The sequence below is a fragment of the Notamacropus eugenii genome, chromosome X, assembly GCF_028372415.1.
Source record: "Notamacropus eugenii isolate mMacEug1 chromosome X, mMacEug1.pri_v2, whole genome shotgun sequence".
NCBI classification, from domain to species: Eukaryota; Metazoa; Chordata; class Mammalia; order Diprotodontia; family Macropodidae; genus Notamacropus; species Notamacropus eugenii.
Window position 1 is genome coordinate 75,744,170 of NC_092879.1, and position 24,579 is coordinate 75,768,748.

At 42.2% G+C, this 24,579-nt stretch overlaps 1 pseudogene; it reads left to right on the forward strand.

Moving 5' to 3' along the window:
* Window positions 1-2,234: 2,234 nt before the first annotated feature.
* LOC140516362 (ATP synthase F(0) complex subunit C2, mitochondrial pseudogene) lies at window positions 2,235-3,081 on the forward strand (annotated as a pseudogene).
* The last annotated feature ends 21,498 nt before the right edge of the window (window positions 3,082-24,579 follow it).

The following is a 24,579-nucleotide window of genomic DNA, read 5'->3' on the forward strand; positions in this document are numbered from 1 at the left end:
GCAAGAGACTGCAAAATTTCAAACCCCAGGTAGAAATGTAATAGTGGTTTGAGAACTGAATGGAAACCTGGGATTTGTACTTCAGGAAGACTAGCGTTTCCTCTCAGCCATGAGAGCGATTTTAACCTATTGTGATCTTGGAGCCAGAAGGTGCATTTGAGTCATGCCGAGGACACATATAGTCTGTGAGACATGGACTAAGACAAAGGAATGTAGACTGCAAAGTGTGGGAAGCAATAGTGGGAAGATAGTCTTTCTAGCTCCACTTGGGATTTAATGAGCTGAGCCAGAAAGGACTAGTTGGTGAGACAACAGGTGAAAGCAGGTGAGCTATGGCAGAAAAGAGAGATTAAGAAGGGGAACTTGACTCCTACAGGAATGGGAGAGAAGGTGACTTGTGGTCAAGCTACCCATTTTATTTGTCTCTCCAAGCCCTGAGAGAGTGCCCTGTCCCAAATTTGCTTTTCTCCTAACTTTCCCTGCTCGTGTCTATGCAGTTAGAGACACTGACTGCTTTGTTTACCAAAATGTTCCATGTATCCTGGGTTTTTTTTGCCTTAAATGTAAAGAGATTAGTGGTTATAGAAATCAACAAAAATTTACATCAAGGCAGAGAGCCAAACTTTTGTTTGAGTGTTAGAAATTTTCCTGAGGGCTCTGAGCTATTTTAATTGTATTAATAGTTTTTTATTTGAGTCCTTTAGGTGGACAGAGCACTGGGCCTGGAGTCACAAAGACCTGAATTCAAATCTGACTTCAGACACACACTAGCTGTGTGACCCTGGGCAAAGTCATTTAACTTGGATTTGCCTTAATCCACTGCAGAAGGAATGGCGAACCACTTCACTACCTCTGTTAAGAAAACCCCATGAACAGTATGGTCCACTGGGTCATGAAGAGGTGGGCATGACCCCGTATCATCATTGGCATCAATAACAACAACAAATTTGATATAGAAAGGGACCATGAGGACCAGAGTCCCTATATATTGTCCTGTAGGCTAGAAAGCAAGCCAGTCATTGTGGCTGATTAATTCTCCAGACAGAAAAGGAGTAGGGAGGAGAGAACAGTACCTGGAGAAATGATCACATGTTAAATCACTCCCTAGGGAAGAGATAGGAAAGAGTTAAGCTTTTCCCCTATCTAGAAGGGAGGATGGAACCAGCTACCTTCTATGGTGATACCAATCAGTGGGCAAGGCAGCAAGGCGTAGTAAATGATGCAGTGGATTTGGAATCAGGAAGACCTGAGTTCACAGTCCCTCTTTAGCTGTTCTGATCTTGGGGAATTTATTTAACTTTTCTGTGCCTCTGTTTTCTCATTTGTAAAATGATGGAGTTGGACTCAAAGGCTTTTCATGTTCTGTCTAGCTCTATCTTTATGATCCTATTAGTCCATTTCAGACATGAAGAAAAGTCAATCTAAAAGCAAGAAGATCCAATATAGAGTGACAAGGATGAAGAGCAGTAAAGAGGCTGGTTTTGTGGGAACACAGCGTTCATGAAGGGAAGTAACGTGTTGTTGCTCATACTTCACTTTTGCAGAGGGCCAGTGGCATCACAGGATGAGGTCTTGATTTGCCTGTGAATTGGATGGGAGGGAGGCAGAGTTGCACAAAGTTTTCAGCCTCCCTCTCTCTTCTGGAGTCACCGAAGTTCAGTGGCAGGACAAAAGTCAGGACGACAGCCCAGGATGCAATGGTTGTCTGTGGCATCTCTGATGCCTGCCATAGTGCCTGCTACAGTTGTTTATTGGAATGAATTGTCCTCATCTGCCCATTCCACAAGGGAAAGTCTTCACATGCTTGGGGGAGACACCTCACCTAAGTCACCAGGGTGTTTGGGCTTAATCTCATTTAGCCCATCTGCCAATCTGTGTTTATGGGTGTGCAGCTGCTACGTATTGTACAACTTGTTGGAACCACAGGTGAAAGCTAGGTGACAGGTAGACACCGAAGGTGGATAAGCAGCTCTGAGAAAGGCTGGGCAAACCCTCATACAAGAGGTGCTAGTTCTCCCCTAACACCCCACCCCATACACCCCTAACATGTAATGTGCGATAAGGCAGGGCCAGATTGAGAGGAGACTTGAGGCAAGAAGCTCAATTAGGAAGCTATTACAGTAGCATCAGTAAGAGATGAACTACTGAGGCCCTGAACTAGGGTAGTGGCTATAAGTGGGCTGTAAGCAGAGGATGTAAGAGGCGAAATGTTAAGATCTGGCACCTGACTGAATATGCCACAGCTGGTAAGTGTGAGGATTTGAGGATGGCATTGATGTTACAAAACCCAGTGAAAGAATTCCTGCCCTCACAGAGCTTATATGCACATGTATGGGAATATACAAAACACAGACAAAGCAGAAACAAGATAAACGTGGGGCAGGGGAAGCCACCAGAAGTGGGGGGGGGGGGGATGGGGATGGTGGGGGACCAGGAAAGGCCTCAGGCAGAAATGCTGAGTTCCTTCTTTCCATTTTCCTTAAAATTTCTGACTGGCCCCCTCTCTGTGTCCTTTGCTCTGCTGGCAGCTCTTCAGCTTTGTCCCTCACCCCTTGAGAATGTATGCCTGCACCAAGTTCATCTCTACCCCTGCCCTTGTGAGGAGCAGCGCTCAGCTGCTGAGTAGACCATTATCTGCATGTATCCTGGTTTTTTTTTGCCTTAAATGTAGAGAGATTAGTGGTTATAGAAATCAACAAAAATTTACATCAAGGCAGAGAGCCGAACTTTTGTTTGAGTGTTAGAATGACCAGAGTGCTAAAATGACCAGAGGTTTGGACAGATGAGAACCTCATCATTTTGGCAGCATCACTTGTCCCCAGATGTGGATTCCAAACTAGCACCGTCTCACGGGACACTGACACAGCAGCCAAGTTCATTGAGGCTGGGGCTGTCACTGTGGGGGTGGCTGGCTCCGGAGTTGGTATTGGGGCTGTGTTTGGAAGTCTCATCATTGGTGATGCCAGGAACCCCTTCTTGAAGCACCAGCTCTTTTCCTACGCCATCCTGGGCTTTGCTCCATCTAAGGCCATGGGGCTCTTTTGCCTGACGGTGACCTTCTTCATCCTCTTCGCCATGTGATGGAGCCATTTCTCTCTCCCAGTTTCTGAATGTTCCTCCTCATCCTCCTGGTCCTTCCATGCCTCTTGCAGCCTGTGAATACCTCCCTCTCCATCTTACCAGGTGACCCTGGGGAAAGCCACAGGCTCAGGGTTTGACAGAGGAAAGACAAATAAATACTGTATTAATAAGATGAAAAAAAATTCGACTGACTTATTGGAACTGAGACCAATGTCTAGCTCCCAAGTTGATAGTTCTAAGTCCTGAATTTGGAACTCCCCCCGACTGTCTCCGTACATGAGGTTAATGAAATAGCAGTGATGGGACACCCAAATCCATTAAAAAGCTATACTCTGGTGCACATCAGTGTCATTTAGAAATCCAACTCTGAAATCAAATTTTCAACCACTAAATTGAAAAACATGAAGGAAATGGAATCTGATTGGAAAATAGGAATACAATTTCATACTTAAGTTGGAACATTAGAACTTAACTTTTCCTTCAGAGATTGTTGTTATTTAGATATTTTTAAAGAGTATGAGCCTGAGAAGAGGCATTTCTGAGAAGGACTCACAGAATACAGAATTCTAAGGCTCAAAGAGAACTTAGAAAATAAGACATAAGATTTTGGAGCTGAGAGAGGTATCAAAGCATATAACCCAGGGTCAGAGCTATAAGGGACCTTAGAAGTGAAATAATTTAGTACCCTCATATTACAGAGAAAGAAACTGTGGCCAAGAGAGAGAGAGAGAAAAGAATTTGTCCAGATTCACGCAGGAAGTGGCCGAGTGGTTTAGAGGAGTGGAAGAGGTCTGAAACTGATTTCATCAGTTTTAGGAACTTCACACATGGAAATGACTTTTGCCAAGACAGAGTGGAAACTAAGGGCATGGAGAAGTTATGTGATGAGTCCAGGATCACATAGTCAATGTGTCAGAGGTGAGACTTGAACCCAAACCATCCTGACTTTGAGACCTGCCCCCTATCCACTGAGCCACACTATCACTGCAGTTACGCAGCCATCACGATGGTGTAACATTCACTGAGATGACTAGAAGGTGATGATAATTCAGTGATCATCTGATCATCTGAGCACTGACAGTCCCCACATTTACCCTGTCAAGACACTTTGGATACTTTATAACGCTTCCAGTCTTTAGCAGTAGCTCCTCTAGGTAGGTGCCAGACAATTGACCTAATTTGGTCATTAAGATGGCAAAAAACTCCACTGGATTAACTATGATTTTAAGTCCTTTAGAAGGAAAGATGAAGAAATATGGTAGCCACTGCCTGACAGGGAGGTGATGAACTCCAAACGAATTAAGACATACAGTTTTGAACACAGCTAATATGGGAATTTGTTCTGCTGGGCTAGGAATATCTGTTACAGTGGTTTTCTCTGTCTTTTTTTAAATGGTGAAACATAGAGAAGGGGCAGGAATAAAGTAGTAGAAAGAAAAAAATGAGAAAAGAGAGTCAATGAAGCAATTTTTAGAAATGCACAGAAAAGAACAGGAGTAAGGCTAGAAAGAAACATGAAAAGGACAGCTTTAGAAGTCACATGTTGAATTTATTATATAATATAATATATAATAATACATGTTATAGAATATATTTCTACAATATATTACAGAATATCGGTTTGTATAACATAGAAGAGATTTATATAAAATACATATATAGTTATGTAAAAAGATACATGTCTATATTATGTGTAATAAATGACTATATGTAAGCCCATTACATAGATTTTAAAAGAAAAGCAAGATGTAGATAATTGAGAGCAATAGTTTCATGTACAATCCTCTTTCTTTTCTACTATACACATGAAAATGATCATTTGATCTGGTGTTTGTTAAGTTCAGAAGTTTTAAAAAGTGTCTTTTGGGAGCCATTGTTGAAACTAACAGGTTAAAAATCATGACATGATTTTGAAGTCCTTAAGGGCATTATCCTAAAGATTCACAAGATGGGCATGTTGCTCCATGAAAGAAGACTCCCCTTTTTTCCTGTGGGGGACCACTTGGGAACAGTGACCATAAGACAATTCAATTCGACATCCTGTTTGTGTTCCTCCTCTGTGCCAAATGTTACTACTGGAACTTTAGGTAGTTTTCAAGTCTTCTGTGGGCTAGCGACCAAACCTAAAACTTCCAACTTTTCCCTAATATCTGGACAAGGACCGGATTCAAATACTGCCTCTGACTCATCCCAGCTGGTTGTCCATGGTAAGCCCTCTAGGAAATTCTCTAAGACTACAAGTTATTGATGAGTTGCTAGTGCAGGAGGGAATTTTACCATAGGGAGTTCCTTACACAGGTTTTGAAAATTCCCTAGCCCAGCCAAAGAGCAGACGGATCTGGGATCTCATTAACAACTCATCCCTGCTTGCCCAATCTTTGTAACTCTTGTCCGTGACCTCCCATCAGTTTACCGCCAAAGTGCTTTCTCCTTCCACCATGCAATACTAGCCCTATGAATAAATCGACCAATGGATATTTTCTTTTATGTATTTCAGTTTTAGTTAACTGTTTTTCATCTAAAAAGGAATAAGTTGAAGCTTTCTGTTATTCCACCACATCCCAAACTAATGAAGTTACTCTTACTTGTTGAAATTAGCAGATTTTAGAATTGGAAAGAACCTCAGAATTCAATATCTTTGTTGTCCAGGGGAGGGAAACTAAGGCCCACCAAGGGGAAGTGATGACCAAGCACAAGCTAAGTGGCACAACTAGGTTTTGAACTCCTGTTCTCTTCCTCTCAGCCTAGATCTTTTCCCACTCTACCCTGCTGCCTCCCTCCAGTTCATGGTCAGTAATTCTTGACAGAAGACAGGTCCTTCATTCCTAACTTTGAAGGCCTAGTAGTATGTTTTTATTTTTTTTTACTAGGCTGGAGACAGCCTAAAGCCAGGGTAGGGAGAGCAGTTACCTCCAATTTGTGTTTCATCTGGCCTACTCATGGTGGTGATGTCCATACCTTCCTACCATCTGGGAAGGAGGGTGCTCTAAGCACACGTGGAAGAAAGAGGGAAGCAGTAAAGGGGGAATAAAAGGAAGCCAGGAATAGGAGGCTTGGTTGACTGGAGTTAAAGGGGTGGGTTGGAGAAGGAAGACCTTAATGGCCCAAACAGAGGACCACAGAGCCTGGAGTTGCTGGTCCTGACAGCACAGTTCTCCAGCAAAACTCCCATCCAGCCTCCTCCTTAGTGGCGCCAGGTCTGAGCTTTAGCCCATTTTAAGACTCCATATGAGCCACTGCCTTTTATAATTAAGAATTGATGAAACCATTTTTATGAGAACTTGAGTTATTGCAAACAAATGTTCTCTATTAGTGGATGCCTTACATAATCTTCCCATAAAATTTCAAGATGGCTGATAATTCAATTATGTTCAGCCAGATCTATGGAACAGTCGCGAATTCATTTCTCAAACCTCTTACTGGTACGCCTGCTATTCTGCTGACAAATGGCTCGCACAGATGTTGGCAACTTGTAGAGGATGCCAGAATAAGACCTGTCATTGAAGTTTTCCCTCCTCCATCTGCCTTTTAGCAGCACATTCTTATGGGAAGAAAATGACCAATTAGTATTGGGCTCCTGGCTTCTGGCTCCAGGCTTTGACATATGTTGGCCATCAAGGTCAGATGAAGGTCATCCCATACCCACTAACTGGTAAAAGACAGAGAAAGGCAAATCGTTTCCTAAATAGTTCGGGAAGTAGCTATTAACAGGGCGACAGACTCCTCTAAGATACTAACAATGGTCTACCCAGTCTTCAAGGCCCAGATAAAATTCCATCTTCTCCATAAAGTCTTTCCTGACTCCTTCACCCCTAGTTTTTCACTCCTTAGATCTCCTATACAACTTGGTCCTCTCTTATGCTATCACAGATTAGATGGAACATTGCACCTAGAGTTAGAAGCACTGAATTTGAATCCCTCCTGTGATATGTACTAGCTGTATGTGTGACCTTGAAGAAGTCACTTCAATTCATCTATAAAATGCAGGCAATAACTACGCCACTTATGTCACAGGACAGTTGTAAGGAAGGCACTTTTGGAACCCCCAAGCATTGTATAAATGTGAACTAGTAATATTTTCTACTAATGTAGTGAAAAAGGGCTGGACTTGTAGTAACAAAACCAAAAAAATTAAAAACTTCAAAATCTGAGTCTGAGTTTAAAGGGTACAAAGGACGATAGATTTGGAGATGAAAGGGACCTAGCCCAACTCCTCATTTTACAGATGAGGAGAGTAAAGTTCAGTAAGGCTACTCAATGGCACATAGGGAGTGAGGGCAGAGCAGGAATCTGAATGCGGGTCCTCATATCCACGTCTAGTACCCCCCACCAGAAAACTAGGAAGCATTTTATAGGGTATTACAGAATTCAGAGCCAAAGGGACCTTAGTGGTCATTTAGTCAAAACATTCCTTTTTTTAAGCAGATGAGGAGATACGACCCTGCTTTTGAAGGAAGCATGACTGTTGGATCTTTCCTCTAGAGTTTGATCATGGACTTATCAAAGGGTGGAGGAGGGTGAGTAAGCAAGCTCTAGTCACAAAATACTTTGTAGATCAGTCAGGAGGCCATTTGGCAAATGAAGAAAGGAAAGACAGACATCATGGTCTTACCTATGTTCCTGTCCATCACACCTAGACCATGCTTATAAATTGTTAAAAATTATTTTGTTATTTTTACTTGAACATCATCAAACAGCATTTCCACATACACAAAAAGAATTGTACATGAAAATACAAATCCCTGTTACAGCATACATTTAAAATGAGGTATGTAAGAAATTCAAGATATTAGTTTTAAAGCCATCCTGTTTGTCTGTATCTCTTTCTGAACTCGTCTGTGAATTTTTTAAAAAATGCTACAGAGTCTCATTTCTTTCTTTCTAAAATTTTTTGACATCCCTATTGTTAGCACTCTTACCTTTCCTAAACAGCTCTCCTCAAATTGAAAAAAAAAACAAAACTCTTCCTCATAACCAGTAAGCGTAGTTAAACAGAATAAATCCTCACATTGGATATATCCTCTCTATCAGACAGTGGATAATAAGAAATGGTGTGCTGGTAAGTGTTAACAATGAGTTATCAAACAAAAAGTCCACAGGAAGACATTTTGATGTTTAATCTGCATTATTAACATTTTCTCCATCACTTTTTAAAAAGTAGATAATCAGCAAAATAATAAATCAAGCTGATTTTTAACATTTGCTGATTTGCAAGGGGTGAATGCCTCCACTGAAAATTTAACATTCAGCTCTCCCATAATGGTTTCATCTGCCTCTAGTGCTTTCCTGTTAACATGATTCATCATCAGTCCTTGAAGTGGTGGTTGGGCATTGTATTTGATCTGAAATCTTAACTCTTTCAAAATTGTTTTTATTTACAATGTAGTTTTTGCATAATTTTTTTTCTGTGGATTCTGCTCTGTATCAGTTCGTGTGAGTCTCTCTAGGTTTCTCTGAATCCATCCCTTTCAGAATTTCTAATGGCTCAATAATAGCCAGTTATGAGATACAGTGTGAAGTAGTAGATAGAGGGGTAGGCCTGGAACTAGGAAGACTTCAGTTGAGGTTCCACCTCTGATACCTACCCGATTAACCTCTTGATGCTCAGTCAAAATAACTGTCTAAGACCAGAAGTTACTCACCTCTTTTGGTAGAGAGTATCCTTATCTGGAACTTCCCTAACACCAAAGAAAACACAATTTCTAGTCCTTATCCCTAGATTCATATACCATAATTTGTTCAGCCATTCCCTAATTGATGGATACCTCTCTAGTTTCTGGTTCTTTACCTCTACAAAAAGAACTGCTATAAATATTTGTATACATATGGGTCCTCTCCCTCTTTCCCTGATCTCTTTGGCATAAGACCTAGTAGTGGTACTGCTGGCTCAATCAAAACCCCAAGAATCACTCAATAAACATGTATTAAGGGTCTACTATGCACCAGGCATTGTGCTAAGTGCTGGGGATACAAAAAGAGGCAAAAGATAGTCCCTGCCCTCAAGGAGCTTATAATCTAATGGAGGAGACAACATGCAAATGAATAGGATAAACAGGAAATTATTAAAAGAGGGAAAGCAGCAGGATTAAGAGAGACTGGGGAAGGTTTCCAGTAAAAGGTGGGATTTTAGTTTGGACTTACAGGAAGCCAGAGAAGTCAACAGGTGGAGTAGAGGACAGAGAATATTCCAGGCATGGAAGACAACCAGAGAAAATGCCCAGAGCCAAGGGTCAAAGGGTATGCACAGTCTAATAACTTTTGAGGTATAGTCCTGAGTCAGAATCACAGTGACATTCTCTAGCACCTATTGGGTAACCCTATTTATCCAGCTTCAGCAGGTCAATCCTGGGGTCTCTGCCCAGTCCTTTAGGAGACCTTGCTCTCCTGGGTTCCAATGGATCTGGGATTTCATTGATGTGAGCGCTTTCTCCAAGCATTCAGTTCCATTCCATTCCATACCTCATGCTGTGGGATTCCCATCTATGTCTTTGCATAAATCCTCCAAAATGGATGAGTTCAATGTATTGGAAGCCTTTGGTCCTTTTTATATCTCAGGGGTACAAATGGTGCTCTTGGGCTATTTATCTGTTATACTTTTCATCTTCACTTCCACCTCTTAGAATCCCTTGCTTCCTTTAAGACTCCAGAAATGAACTTGTATTTACTTTTTTGTGAATATGTATCTGCCATTAACATATAAATTCCTCGCAGGCAAGGGCTATTTCATTTTTTATCTTTCTATCACTAGCACCTAGCACAGTACCTTGCACACATCAGGCATTTAACTAATTCTTGTTGAACTGAATTGAATCCAATTCAGTTTCAGAATATGTATTTGGATGCTGCTTCTCTTACTACTTGTATGACCTTAGGCAAGTCACTTAACCTTTTTAAGTCTCAGTTTCCTCCTCTGAAAAGTGAAAAGGTTAAACTACATGATCTCTAAGATTTCGTTCTGCTCTAAAATCTATGATCTTATCACTCTGATTCACAATGCTTAAATCATGACTGATCCAGCTCTTTTTCTAGTTGTATATGACTTTTGAAGATATCTTTTAGACACTTCTCATAGCCAAGTCAAGCTGATACAGTCTGCTTCCACCCACCACATGACTTCCCACTGCCCTTTGAGTCACCTGCGATCCTGATTCTCTGGCGCTCGTAGTGTTCCATGATTTGTAATCACATAGCATCACTTGGAGAATATTTGTGTTAAAAAGATGGGATTTGGCGTCAGGAAGCAACTTGGGATCATTGAAAGTGCTGCACAGTCTCACAAATGCATTCCATCCTGCTTTCCTGTTCGATTCTGGACCCAGCTCATTGTCCATCTGCAGTGTCTGTCCTAGATAGACGTGTTGATGGACTCAGTGGGTGAGTTACCAATCCAACTGCATGTCATCATCTGGGCAGTAACTCAACCATAGATTGTAAATAAAATCAACTTTGATTTATTTTTGGCTGCTGTTATTTTGAGTCCTGGAACATTCCTACTGTTGCACCCATAGCTTCCTAACCTGTAAGAAACACCAGAATTCTTTGGACTATAAGATCCACACTGCCTCTTGGTTTACCTCTCCTGTCTTCAGTGTGAGGCTCAGATGGTATTTGGGAATACCATCCCCAAAGTGTGCTCTTCCTTGGTAGGCTGGCCACAAGAGAGACCCTCATCAGGGTTATGAGTAATAACTCACTCTTTCCAGTGCACAGATTGTTTGCTTTGTCTTGCTGATTGTGGGAACAATTACTTATTAATAAATGTTTATTGCATTAAATAGAAAAAATACTTTTACACTTTTATGAAGAATCAGTAAGAATGCAATCTTTCTATGGAGTAACCATAGTGATGACAGTGGTACTTTCATAATATGAAATATGAAAAGTTTGTTGAAAACAAACCAGAGGAGGCTGAATTTGAAGTTGAATGACCTGGATCTGAACCACTAGTCTGTTGTTTATTATTATGATGGTCTTAGGACTTGGATTCAAATTCCAGTTCCCCTACTTAGAAGTGGTATGGCCTTTAACAAGTCACTTAGCCTCTAGGTCTCTGGTTCACCCTCTCTAAAGTGAGATTACCAGACTAAGTCAGGGGTGGGGAACTCGTGGCCTTGAGGCCATACATGGCCTTCTAGGTTCTCAGGTGTGGTCCTTTGACTGAATCCAAACTACACAGAAAAAGTCCCCTTCATAAAAGAATTTGTTCTATAAAACTTGGACTCAGTCAAAAGGTCACACCTGAGGACCTAGAGGGCCACATGTGGCCTCAGGGTTGCAGGTTCCCCACCCCTGGACTAAGTGATCTTTAAAGTACCTTCTGACTAAGTCCTATGACTCTTCAATCCATGAGACCCAACCATTCCCCTGCTAATTAGGCACTTGGAAGAGAATTTAAGAAAGGAAGGAATTGTAGCTGCCCAAGTTCAAGTTGAAACTCAGAAAAATGAGCTAGATGGAAGTAAATTTTCTTTTCAACTGTGCCAAGCACTGCAAGATGTATATAAGAAAACTCTCTGTTTGGAGTCTCTCGAAAAAGCTGAGGCATCCATGGAAAGACTGTTCTTGACATCAACATTTCTTACTCTGCACATCTTTCCACAGACATGACATGTGGCATGGTGACCAGAGCACTGGTCTTAGAGTCAAAGGTCCTGGGTTCAAGGCCTGCCTCTGCTGCTGATTAACCATGGAACCTTGTGTAGATTATTTTATCATCAGTCTCCATTTTCTCTTCTGAAAAATCGAGATAATGATATTTGTACTGTCCATCTCATGTGGGTGTTATAAAGGAAGAGCTTTGTAAACCTTAAGGCTTTATGAAATGTAGGCTTTATCTTTATCCACGTTACTATTCCTTGCTTGTTTGTAAGTTCCTTGAGAGCAGGGACATGTTTTTGCAATACAGCTGCTAGATAAACATTTATGAAGCGTTTAACCACGTGCCAGGCATTGTGCTAAGAGTCGCAGGTACAAAGAAAGGCAGAAAGGTCACTGACCTCAACGGGGGAGACAACATGCGGATAACTATACATATAAGAACTATACAAGGTAGATAGAAAATAATCTCATATGTGAGGCATTAGGTTGGGGAGGAGTTGGGGAGAAGGGTACTAGGAAAGGATGGGATTTGAGCTGAGTTTTGAAGGAAGCCAGGAGGCAGAGGTGAGGAGGGAGAGCATTCCAGGTAAGGGGGACAACCAGCGCAAAGGCATGGAGATGGGAGATGGAGTTCATGAGCAAGGAACAGCAAGAAGGTCAATTCTCTGTTGCAAACTTGTAGCTCAGCTGGTTCTTGCATAGGCCCAGAACACTCATTTTAGCTTTGGACACCTAACCCTTGGTCTCAGCCCAGGCGGCCTGGGCCATTGTGGGATCAGAGTTCAGGCACACTTCCAACGATAACTTCCTTGGGGTGGGGAACATGGGCATGGCCCCAAGCCAGATGGGTGAATATCTGAGGGTTTTGATTCTTCTCAACTTTCTTCTTGGGGCATTGAGACACATGGGACTAACTCTACCAGCTCAATAAGTGAAGTTTATTTTTGGAGTCCCTTCTGCCTTCTTTCAACACCCCCTTTATTCTTCTGGGAACTTTCTCCTTCCACCTCCAAGGTGTTCAGTGCCCTAATGCTGACACTTGGCTGCCCAAGGCCCTCCTCCCATTCAGGCTTGTGTCCAATTGCCTGACCCTTTCCTGATTCCTTCTCCCTATTAAAACTTGTTTGGCCTGTGTCTCTGCTGGGAGTGGGGTTGAAGAAGGCAGGGCAGGAAGGCTTTGCAGGTGTGGCCCATTATTTATAGGCTCATGGAATGTAGCACTTAAAGGCAACTGAGAGACCACCTAGTTACTAGATTCTAGTATGACATTTTCCCCATGAGGAAGCTCAGCTAGGGAAGTGACTTGAACAATATTCCATACTCCTTGCTGAATAGCAGAGCTAACTGGGAGTTTGAATCAGGTCATACATTTTCAGCTAGAAGTGACCTCAGAAGCAATCAAGTTCCTCCCCTTCATTTTACCTGGGAGAAAACAAAGGTATAGAAAAGACAAGTGACTTGCCCAAGGTCACACCGGTAAAAAGAAGCAGAGATGTGATTAGAACCAAGAACCCAGTGCTCTGTCCACTATATCATTCATTCCCCTCTTGGCCATGCAAAAAGGGACAGGGTGCAGTTGTAGATGCCATGTGAGAGTAATGTGAACTAGAGGAAATTCAACTAGACTCTGGAGGGCAGGGAAGCATCAAGGAACCCTGGGCAGAGTGAAGACCCTGGTTGAAGCCCTGGCTGTGACACATATTGGCTATGTGACTCTCTCAGATCTCTGACAATTAAGACTAGAATTACAGATGGCAATCATTTACATTGGTGGAGGGAATTTCCACACTAGCGGGTCTTTTCACTGATGAAATCTTAGGTCCAAACAAAAATTGGGGTCATAGGGCTTCAGATATTTTAAGGTTGTGTTGCTAGTCCCCTATACCCAAGCATCTTGAGCTGGGGTCACATGAATGCTGCCAGGGAGGATGGAATGGTCCTAGGCCCTCTTTTTCATCAGGCTTCTCATTGCCTGATGACTCCTATGGAGGGTCTCTGATGAAGTTGGTGAGGGGACTGAGGACTGCACCATACAGGGATGAAGGTTAAAGGAATGGAGAAGACATTTAGGAGGGATGCGAGAGCTGTAGGGCTGTCATATGGCAGAAGGCTAGGCCTTGCTCTGCTTGGCCTTAGGAGACAGAACTTAGAGAAATGACTGGAAGTTGAAAGGAGATCGATTTTGGCTATGAGCAAACATGGTGTCTTGCATTAAGTGGGTGCTTAATAGGGGAAGAAGATAAGAATGTATAAGATGCCCACAATGTGCCAAGTACAGCGCTAAACACTTTATAAATGGTATCACATTTGATTCTCACAACCCTACAAGGTAGGTGCTATTTATTATCCCTACTATACAGCTGAGAAAATGAAGACAAACACAAGTTAAGTGACTTGCCCAGAATCACACAGCTAATAGTATCTGAAGCCAGATTTGATGTCCAGATTCAACTGAATGTTCCGTCCACTACGCCATCTAGCTACCTCAATAAATTTTTCATATATAATAAATATTTCTTGAAGTGAGTTGATATAAGGAAAAGCTTTCTAGCAATTCTAGCAGTACAAACATGGAATGGGTTGCCTCTAAAGGTAGTGAGCTCAAGAGCTTAAGCACAGACTGGATGATCAGAATGTTGGGGATGTCTGCCTCAGGTATGAGTTGGACTGGTGGTCCCTTCTAGCTTGGAGATCCTGTGATTCCATGGCTGTGATCTTGGGATCTGTTAATTCCGCTTTGGCTAAGCCACTCTTTTCAGTGGTTGGATGGGACTAGTTGGTCAGGTCAGTCAAACTGCTAATCTGGCAGTGTATGGAGGTCCTCAGGGGACCCTTCCAAGTTTGAGTTTCAGTGGATGAGAAGTAGAACAAGATAGACTATAAGACAGGAAAGAGAATGCTGTTTTCCAATCAATGGCTCTGGATTTGAATCCTGGCTCTGTTACAAGCTCTGGAACCTTAGGTATTTCACCTTTTTGGGCCTTGGTTTCCTCCTCTGTAAAAATAAGAGTTGGCTTAGATGCCATCTAATGTCCCTTTCAGCTCTCAAGTCTATTCCTCGGATCATCTCAGCTAATCCCATTGAAACATTCCAATCAGGTGTCAAGTCTAAAACTAGCATAATGTGTGACCTCTCAGGGATGCCATTTTCCATTTTAGCAGCTGCTGCCAAGACCTTACCTCCTCGGCATGAGTAATGTGGGGGCTCTGAGCCAGGAGAGCAGATATTTGGGGGAAGAGGAGCCTTTTGTGGTGACCTTCCCATCATTCCACAGAGGTGACCCTGGGGCAAGGATAATCAAGAGCTGACTGTATATATGTATACAGCAGACACATGCACATTCTTGGTAAAGCACCTCAAAATAGGTGAGAAAATAATCTTCATAAATGTACATCGTTATTAAGTATGACCCTTCTTAAGCTTTGATAGCTGTTTATTCATCGTTGGGTGAGGGAAATGTTTGAATGTGGAAGGAAACTCCCTCTTTCTGCACATACCTAATTCAAACAAACACACCTCTCTCTCCTATAGCCCCTTTTTTCACTCTCTCCATGCAACCAGCTATTTCTAGGATGGCCGAGGTTGGGACAGGCTCTCCCAGTTCCAGAACCCAAGGAAAGAAGGATAACACGTTTGTCTGAAAGAGGCTCCGGCACATGGGGCATGGTCACTTTAACAAATATTGGGCTAGGGGACAGGGAGGGACAGCACACCACTGCCCTCCATGTGGGAAATGTTGCCAACACTGGGGAATTGCCCAGTGGTTTCAACCTTGGTTTAATGTCTGTCTCATGGAACGCTTCTCATGCCATAGAGGGTAATTTGTTTAATGCCAGCCCCTAGAATAGGCTGCCCCTAAGTCAGTGGCAGTGAGGGAGACCTCCCATGGGGCTTTTCAATTTAACAATCCCTGCCCTCAAAGAGTTCACATTATCTTGGAGTATTGCAACATGTATAAAAGTAAGTGAATAGACTGATTTCGAGAGGGAGAGAGTGTTAGTGACTTAGGGGACCAGAAAAGACCTCCTGTAGGAGGGGGCACTTGAGTGGTACTTTGAAGGAAGTTAAGGATTCTAAGAAGCAGAAGTGAATAGGTTGAGCATTTCAGGCAAGGGAGACAGCTTGTGCAAAGGCATGGAGGCAGGAGGTGGAATTTCTCATATGAGATTTATGGAATGTCCTCATTCTAGAGGCAGGAAGATGGTGCAGTGGTTGGAGTGCTAGGCCAGGAGTCATGGAAGACCTGAGTTCAAATCCAGCCTCAAGCATTTACTAGCTGTGTGACTGGGGCAAGTCACTGAACCTATTTATCTCAGTTTCCTTATCTGTAAAATGGGGATAATAATAGCACCTTCTTCTTCCAGGGTTGTGAGGATCAAATGAGCTAACAGTACCTGTCACATAGTAGGTGTTTAATAAATGCTTGTTTCCATCCTTTGCGCAAGAATTAGTAGGCCAGTTGGACTGGAATGGAGAATATTGTGAAACAACATTGGAAAGATAGGTGGGAGCCAGAGCTTCTCCCTTAAGAATACTGAGCAAGGCTCATGTGAGACTAAGTTGTAAAGTCTATCTTTGAGTCCCTCTGATAACCTTTTGGTCTTTCCTCCCTCCCTCCCTCCCTTCCTTCCTTCCTTCCTTCCTTCCTTCCTTCCTTCCTTCCTTCCTTCCTTCCTTCCTTCCTTCCTTCCTCTCTCTCTCTCTCTCTCTCTCTCTCTCTCTCTCTCTCTCTCTCTCTCTCTCTCTCTCTCTCTCTCCCCCCCTCCCCCTCCCTCCCCCCCTCTCTGTATCCTTTTCTCTCTTCTCCTCTCCCTCCCTCTCCCCTTTTTTGCTTGCTATGTAGGCCCAGAACTCCCACCTAAATCTGCCCTCCTCCAATTACTGTGCCTCCAGGGCCTACTGAAGTATGGAGGATTGGTTAGTAGTTAATGAACAGTGCTGATGTTTCACTGAAGTTTTAGTGAAGAGACTACAGAGCTTGGAGCCAGAAACCCAGTCTGGCTCTAACATTGATTAGCTGTGTAACTCAGCAGTTCAGCTTGCTCATCAGTAAAATGGGGATAATAGTCCTTGTCCTGCTTGCTTACCAAAGAGAGTTTCAGTGAAGAAAGCATTTTCTAAACTTTGGAGGTGAATCATTATTCTAAAAGACCTTCCCAAATGCTTTACATATTATCCCATTTGATCTTCCTGGCAACTGTGTAAGGGAAGTGGTATGGGTATTGTCATCTCAATTTTACAGAGGAGGAAATTGAGGCACAGAAGGTTATGTAACTGGTCCCAGGTCACATGTCTGGTAAGCAGTCATGTTTTAATATGTCACAGACTCCAAATTCAGGGCTCCTTCTATGATACTACCCTGCCCCTTCCCTAAATGGCCTGCCTGCTCCAGCTTCTTGAGTCTTGAGGCTGATTTTTATATTTCTGTTTTCTCCAATGTTGTCGTTTCCACATTTTACTTCTCACTACTTCCAGTGGGCCTGCCTCTACCCGCCTCCTTTGTAATTTTCTGCTGAACTTGACAAACTGGCTCTGAAGAAGGACCTGAGAGACCCTCGATGGGTGACGAGTGACCATATACCCACAGGTTACGTAAGCACTCTCCTTACAGTTGGAATGTGTGGTCTCAAGTCGTGGGGCCTCCATTTCCTTGGTGGAACACGTCACTTCCTCTTATGGATAAAATGAAGGTATCAGGGTAGCTTTCAACTGGAACATTCTGTATTCTATATCCTAAGGTCTAAGGTCTCTTCCAGTTCTGAACAGTCTCTGGGTCTCTGGAATCTGTTTTGACTGTTTGGCTGTTTTCTTTTACTCTGTTTTCTTTTGTTGTTTTGAGCTTCTTGGCTATGCTCTGGACAGGTGTAGGTTACTGAACAAGTGACGTCTGGGTAAGTGAGGCACTAACTGTACACAGAACTCAACTCTTCTGGGCAGGAAGACGGAGGGCTAGTAGCCAAAAGAGATGTGGCTCCAATTCCACATCCCACTGAAAGCATCTCGCAAAAACGTGTTGAAAGACTGAGCCCAAGGACTAAGTTTTGGGCAAGAGGAGACACCCCCCACCCCAAGTCCTTATCAGCATTTCCACACGACCACATTTTCTAGGGGGCGAATCTCTTCCCCATCCAGACATCTTCAATTATTTTCCAAGTGCCCAAAGTGGCTTCAATATCATGAGGGAGCCCTCTCAAAATAACAAAGTCATCATTTCATCCTTCTGAAGAGTCAGGGGCCCTGGTTCAACTCCTACTTCTGCTGTCCATCACATGTGCAAAATCCCTGGGCCTCAGTTTTCTTATCTGTAAAATGAGGGCTTTGGGGGTCCTTTCTAGCTCTAGATCTCGGATCCCTTGACATTCCTCCCTAGACTCAAGATCGCCATCTCCTGTGGCTCAGTCTCTAAGCAGCTTTGGTTTGGTTTCTAGTTAAAGCTCACAAAGCACATTCCTCATGGGAAATACCTATCCAAAGATTACCAACCCTCTCTTCAGGATGAGGACACTGCCTCTCACACAGGAGAAGCAACTTCGCCAGGGTCACAAAGATGGGAAATGACAAGGCTAGGACTCTGGACCCAAGTCTCCCAACTTCAGGAGTGCCAGTACACTTCACAGAACACCAGGCTGCCTTTTGTCAGGGCTTCGTAACAGTTTGGAAAATGATGTCAGCGAATGAGGTTTTGATTAGCCAGGGAAATTAATTTTGTTTAAAAAACAAAAAAAAAAAAGGCAAAATATATTCACTTAAACACTGAGGGAAAGACTATCCAAACATGGAGAAATGGTCATGCTTTGTTATGTTAATAACTTACATGTGTTTATTGTTAGCTTGGGGAGAAAGGTTGAATGAGCTGAAATTCCACTTCATGCATTCCACGAAGAAGAAGGGTTTTGTTCTGTCAGCCAATGTATGAAATGAAGTATTTGGGTCTGTGTCAGGGTCTTCCTCCCCAAAACAGGCTAGGCCCGTTCCCACCATGCTAGGCCACTGGACAGACTCTCTGGTAACTGAAGCCACTGTTTCTCCCTCCTCCTGCCCTGGAAAAGTGTCAACAGGGTAGGTTACCCCACAGGCCACTGGCCAAAGTCCCAACTGCCCCTTGGGGTCGTCCCACCCTGTCCTCTGTTTTGTTCAACATGTTATTCCTGGAGCTGTGGTGTCAGATCGCACCAGGCTCTCTTTCATTTAACCCTTTGTAGAACTTGCCGAGATTTGACCTAGCATAGGAGCATAAGATTTAAAGCTAGAAGAGACCTAAGAAAACAGACTATTAGAGCTGAAAGGTAGAAAAGAGCATATGAGATCGGAGAGGGCCCTTAGAACACACAATGTCAAATGGGAACAAATAGTTCTTAGGCAACACAGGGCCTGGCACACGGTAAACACTTGATAAATGCTTGTGAACTGATTTTATTAACAGCTTTTTAAAGATCTGAAGATCATTTTTATGTCTTCTACTAAGTCTTCTTTCTGATTTCATGCAGTGGATAGTCAGCCTCTGACCCACACTGGACAAAGAAAATCACATCTCTTCAGAGATCATAAGCTGCAGAGGGACCAGCCCATGCTGGGAGTTCTCTGGCTCAATGAGATCACAGGTTCAGTTTCTATCCCCCTTCCTAAAAGTAGAATGAAATAAATCAAGCCTGGTACAAAGATCAAGGAGTTACTGAGGCAGCTGGATTGTGTAGTTAATAAAGCATGGGCTGTTCAAGGATGAGACAGAGGAATGGCAGCACAGGAAGTGCCTCTCTCAGGACTTGGCACTGCCTCCCCTGTTCCACTACCAGTTAGCAAGCAGAGAGGAGGGATAGGACAACTACATGGGCCAACTAATAATCCAGCTGTGCTAGGAAGCAGTCAGAGGGCAGGGTCTGGACAGAACAGAGTAGCCAGCAGCTAGGTGGTTCAAGGGATAGAGAAGTGAACTTAGGATCAGGAAGACCTGAGTTCAATTTCTGCCTCAGCCACTTACAAGCTATGTGACACTGAGCAAGTCACTTGAACACTCAGCCTCAGCTTCCTAATCTGTAAAATGGAGCTAATAATAGCACCTGGGGAGCTGGGTGGTACAGTGGATAGAGTGCTGGTCCTGAAGTCAGGAAGATTCATCTTCCTGAGTTCAAATCTAGTTGTGTCACCCTGGGTAAGTCACTTAACCCTATTTTCCTCATTTTCCTCATCTGTAAAATGAGCTGGAGAAGGAAATGGCAAACCATTCCAAGCATCTTTGCCAAGAAAACTCTCAATGGGGTCACGAAGAGTCAGACATGACTGAAAAACCACCAGACAACAGCAAAACAGCATGAACTTCCCAGGGGTATTGTGAGGCTCAAATGAGATAACATGTGGAAAGGCCTTTGCAAACCTTAAAGCACTAGATGGCTCCTAGCTATTATTATTGAGCAGAACATCTTTTCCCTATAAAGACACATATAAAAACCGAATTCTTCTCCCTTGATATTTACATTTCTGAAAGATATTATCTTGTACAAAGCAGGAACTTTATAAATAATAAATCCTGACTTTGACACTTACTATCTGCATGACCCTGTGCAAGGTATATATAACTCAAAATCTTAGTTTTCCCATCTGTAAAATGGTCACAAAGATCTTTGCACGGACTGCTGCAGAGGGTTGTTGTGAAGAAAGAATTTACAAACCTTTAAGTGCTAGCAAAATGGGAGTAAGAGCAAAACCGTGTGGAATTGTTGGAAGTCTTGGGATTTTCCTAACTCTTGAGGGGTTCATTACCCTCCCAAGGTCAGGGCAGCCGGTATGGGTGAAACCCTGTCCCCAGATGGACACTGAAACAGAGAAGGAGTCCCAGGTGAGTGTAATGGCCAGCTGTTTTCCAAGTGCCTAGCCATCAGAAAACGAAAACCTCTTGTTTCAACTTATGCCTTCGATGGTTGGACTCTCTACGCCTATTTCTTGTCTTGTTCTTGCTGAAGTCTGAGATGTCTTGGAACAGTTTAGTTATTGGACTCTATTAGGCTCGTTAGCTCAGCTGCTTGAAACAAGGAGCTAGTGGGGCCAAGGTCATGGGTTCAATCCCCACATGGGCTAGTTGACCCTATTCGACTTTGGCAAGAGAACCCAAAAACGTGTGCTCTTGGTCACAGTGGGGACTGGGTGAGAGAATGGTGGCCTCATCCCTATTCCTGGAAAAACAATTTCAAGTGCTGGGCCGGAAGCCTCGTCTTGGTATAGGAAAGACACTGCAAAAGAGGCTTAGAGAAGGAAGGGTTGAGCTGGGTTGCCCCCTAGTGGCGATGGGAGGATTTTGTTTTGTGATAGACTTCCTTTGGAAATAGTGGACCAGGTTAAGAAAACTCATTTTGTTAAGAGTACTCACAGAATGTTGGGGAGGGAGTGGGGTGGAAGGGGTCCTAGAACTTAGAATGCCATAGATGGGAGGGACCTTAGAACATAAAATGTCAAAGCTATAAAAGACCTTAGAAACGAATGCCAGAGCAGAGAGGGACCTTAGAACCTAGACTATTAGGGTTGGGAGAGACCTTAGAATATAAAATGTTAGAGCTAGAAGGGATCTTAGAAAACAGAATGACAGTGCAAAGAGGACCTTAGAATCTAGACTATTAGAGCTGGGAAGGATATTAGAAGACAGAATGTTAGAGTTGGAAGAGAACTTAGAATAGAAAATGTTAGGTGGGAGGTACCCAGGGGTACATTGGTAAATGTTAAACAACTGGCTCTCTGAAGAAAATAAATTCTGCATTAAATATATACTTTTAAATTTAATCTTCATTATTGACATTTCTCCACCACTTTAAGACTAGAAATAAAGAAGACAGTAAATCAAGCCCTGATTTGTGGTATTTGCCAATTTTCAAGGTATAAATGCTCACACTGAAAATTTAACGAATCGCTCTGTTGGAACTGGCTCCTCTACACCCCTGGAGGTCATGTAGAATATAGAATGCCAGAGCTGGAAGACATCTTTAACACGAATGTCAAAACCAGGAGAAACCTTAGAACAAGCAATGTTAGAACTGAAAGGGACCTCAGCACGGGAAATTAAGGCTGGAAAGGTCCTTTGAACATACAATGTCAGAGTGGAAAGAACCTTGAGAGATCATCTAACCATCTTATAAGAAAGCAAACTGAGACCCAGAGATTTGCTCTAGGTCACCCAGAGAGCTAGAACTCTGGTCTCTAGCTGTCCGATCCAGGGCTCCTTCTTCTGCCATGTTGCCTCCCCTCTCGTGTCTCTTACTACAGCTGTATTATCTAATGCTGAGTTCTTGGTACATCCCCCCCTGACACAAACATCTGGCTGCTCCTTGCTCTCTGATTCTTAGTCTCTGATTAATTCTTGGCGGAATGATGGAGGCAGGAAATATCATTAGATGGATTCTTATCCTTGGAGGTTTTCACTTTCTCCCTGAATGCCAGCAGAGCAGATTCCTCCAGTGCATACACAAGTGCAGAATTCCAAAAATAATTAGCCTGCAATTGATTACATGGAATTTCAGTTGTCTTTATTTACACGATCTAGAGGGGGGCCTAAGAGATTGTTTGATCCAACTCCTTCATTTTATAATGGAGGAAACTGAGGCCAAGAGGGGTTAAAAGACTCATTCAATTTCCCAGAAATGACAGAGCTGGAATTTGAATCCAGGTCTCCTAACTCCATGATATTTCGCCATTTGGTTTCCTTTAAGTGGTTCAATACACCCTGGTGTAGGATGGGTTTCTTTCATACACTTATGGCCTGTTTAACTCTAAGATTATGCTGATTTAGGGTGGTCCACAGAGTTAGCCCATTTGGAAAATCAAAGTTATTTTTTTAAAAATTATTTTCAACTAACAAGCATTTATTTTCTCTCCCCTTCAATTAAAAAAGAAAAAAAAGAAAACCTTTAAATAAACAAATATAGCCAAGTTAAAAAATTCCTACATTAGCCATGTTCAAAAATGTATGTTTCATTCTGTACCCTGAGTCTATTAATTCTGTTAGGAGATATGTAGCATTATTTATCACTGTTCCTCTGGAATTGGTGGTTGGTCACATCATTGTACAAAATTCTTTCAAAGTTGTTGGTCTCTACAATGTTGTTGTTATTGTATAGATTGAATTAGTTTTTTTCACTTCAGTTTCCACCAGTTCATACAAGTCTTCTCAGGTTTCTCTGAAACCATCCTCTTCATTATTACTTATAGTGCGATAATATTCCAGTTCATTTAAGTGCCATAATTTGTTCACCATTTCCTAACTGATGGACACTCTTAATTTCTAGGTCTTTGCCACTACAAAAAGTGTTACCATACATATTTTTGTATATATGGGTCTTTTCCCTCTTTCTTTGAGGTACAGTCCTACTAGAAATATTGTTGAGTCAAAGGGTACACATGGTTTAGTGACTACAGGAAGAGGGAAGAAATAGTACCAAATGACTTTCCTAAATGTCCAGACCAATTGACAGGTCCACCAACAAAGCACACGTAGCAGCTCCTCCAACATTTGACATTTTCCTTTTCTGTTACCATTGCCTGATGGCTCTGAGATGGGACCTCACAGTTGTTTTAACTTCCATTTCTCTAATTATTAGTGATTTGGAGCATTTATTCCACACAGCTTTTGATAGACATCGTTTGCCTTTCTTTGCATCCCCAGTGCTCAACACAATGCAAACAGGTGCTTAATAAATATCTACTGCCTCATTGACCAACTAATTTCTTCCTTGGAAGACTCCCTGTTGATATCTTTTGACCATTTATCAGTTGCAGAATAGGTTTTGTTCTTATAAATTTGAATTCATTCCTTGTATGGTCTGAAAATGAGACCTTTATCAAAGAAATTTGCTATAAAGATTCTTTTCTCAGCTTTCTCTTATGATTTTAACTGCATTGATTTTGTTTGTGCAAAACAAATTAATTTTATGTCTGTTTTATTTTACAGGATCCTGTATCCCATATTTGGTCAGGAACTCTTCCCCTATCTATAAATTCAAAAGATAATTTCTTTCATCTTTAATTTACTTATGATGTGACCTTTTGTGCCAAAGTCATGTATTTATTTGGAGTTTATTATTGTATATGACATGAAGTGCTGGTCTAAAACTAATTTCTGCCAGACTGTTTTCAAGTTTCCGAGCAGATTTTATCGAAGAATGAGTCCTTATCCCAGAACTGGGGATAAAGAGGTTATTGAACACCAAGCTAATAAATTATTTTCCTTCTCTGTGTTGTATATCAAATCTTAATTTTTTAACCAGTACCAAATTGTTCTGGTAATTACAGTTTTACATTATATTCTGATAATTTCCTGAAAGATGATGTTTAGGCTCTTTTTTTGATCATGGCTTTCAGGGAGTCCCATAATTTTTAAATTTTCTCTCCTGGATCTATTTTCCAGGTCTGTTGTTTTTCCAATGAGATATTTCACATTATCTTCCATTTTTTCATTCTTTTGGTTTTGTTTTGTGATTTCTTGGTTTCTCATAAAGTCATTAGCCTCCATCTGTTCCATTCTAATTTTGAAAGAACTATTTTCTTCAGTGAGCTTTTGAATCTCCTTTTCCATTTGGCTAATTCTGCTTTTGAAAACATTCTTCTCCTCATTGGCTTTTTGAACCTCTTTTGCCAATTGAGTTAGCCTATTTTTCAAGGTGTTATTTTCTTCAGCATTTTTTTGGGTCTTCTTTAGCAAGGTGTGGACCTGCTTTTCATGCTTTTCTTTCATCTCTCTCATTTCTCTTCCCAGTTTTTCCTTCACCTCTCTAACTTGATTTTCAAAATCCTTTTTGAGCTCTTCCATGGCCTGAGCCCATTGGGTGGGCTGGGATACAGAAGCCTTGACTGCTGTGTCTTTCCCTGATGGTAAGCATTGTTCTTCCTCATCAGAAAGGAAGGGAGGAAATGCCTGTTCA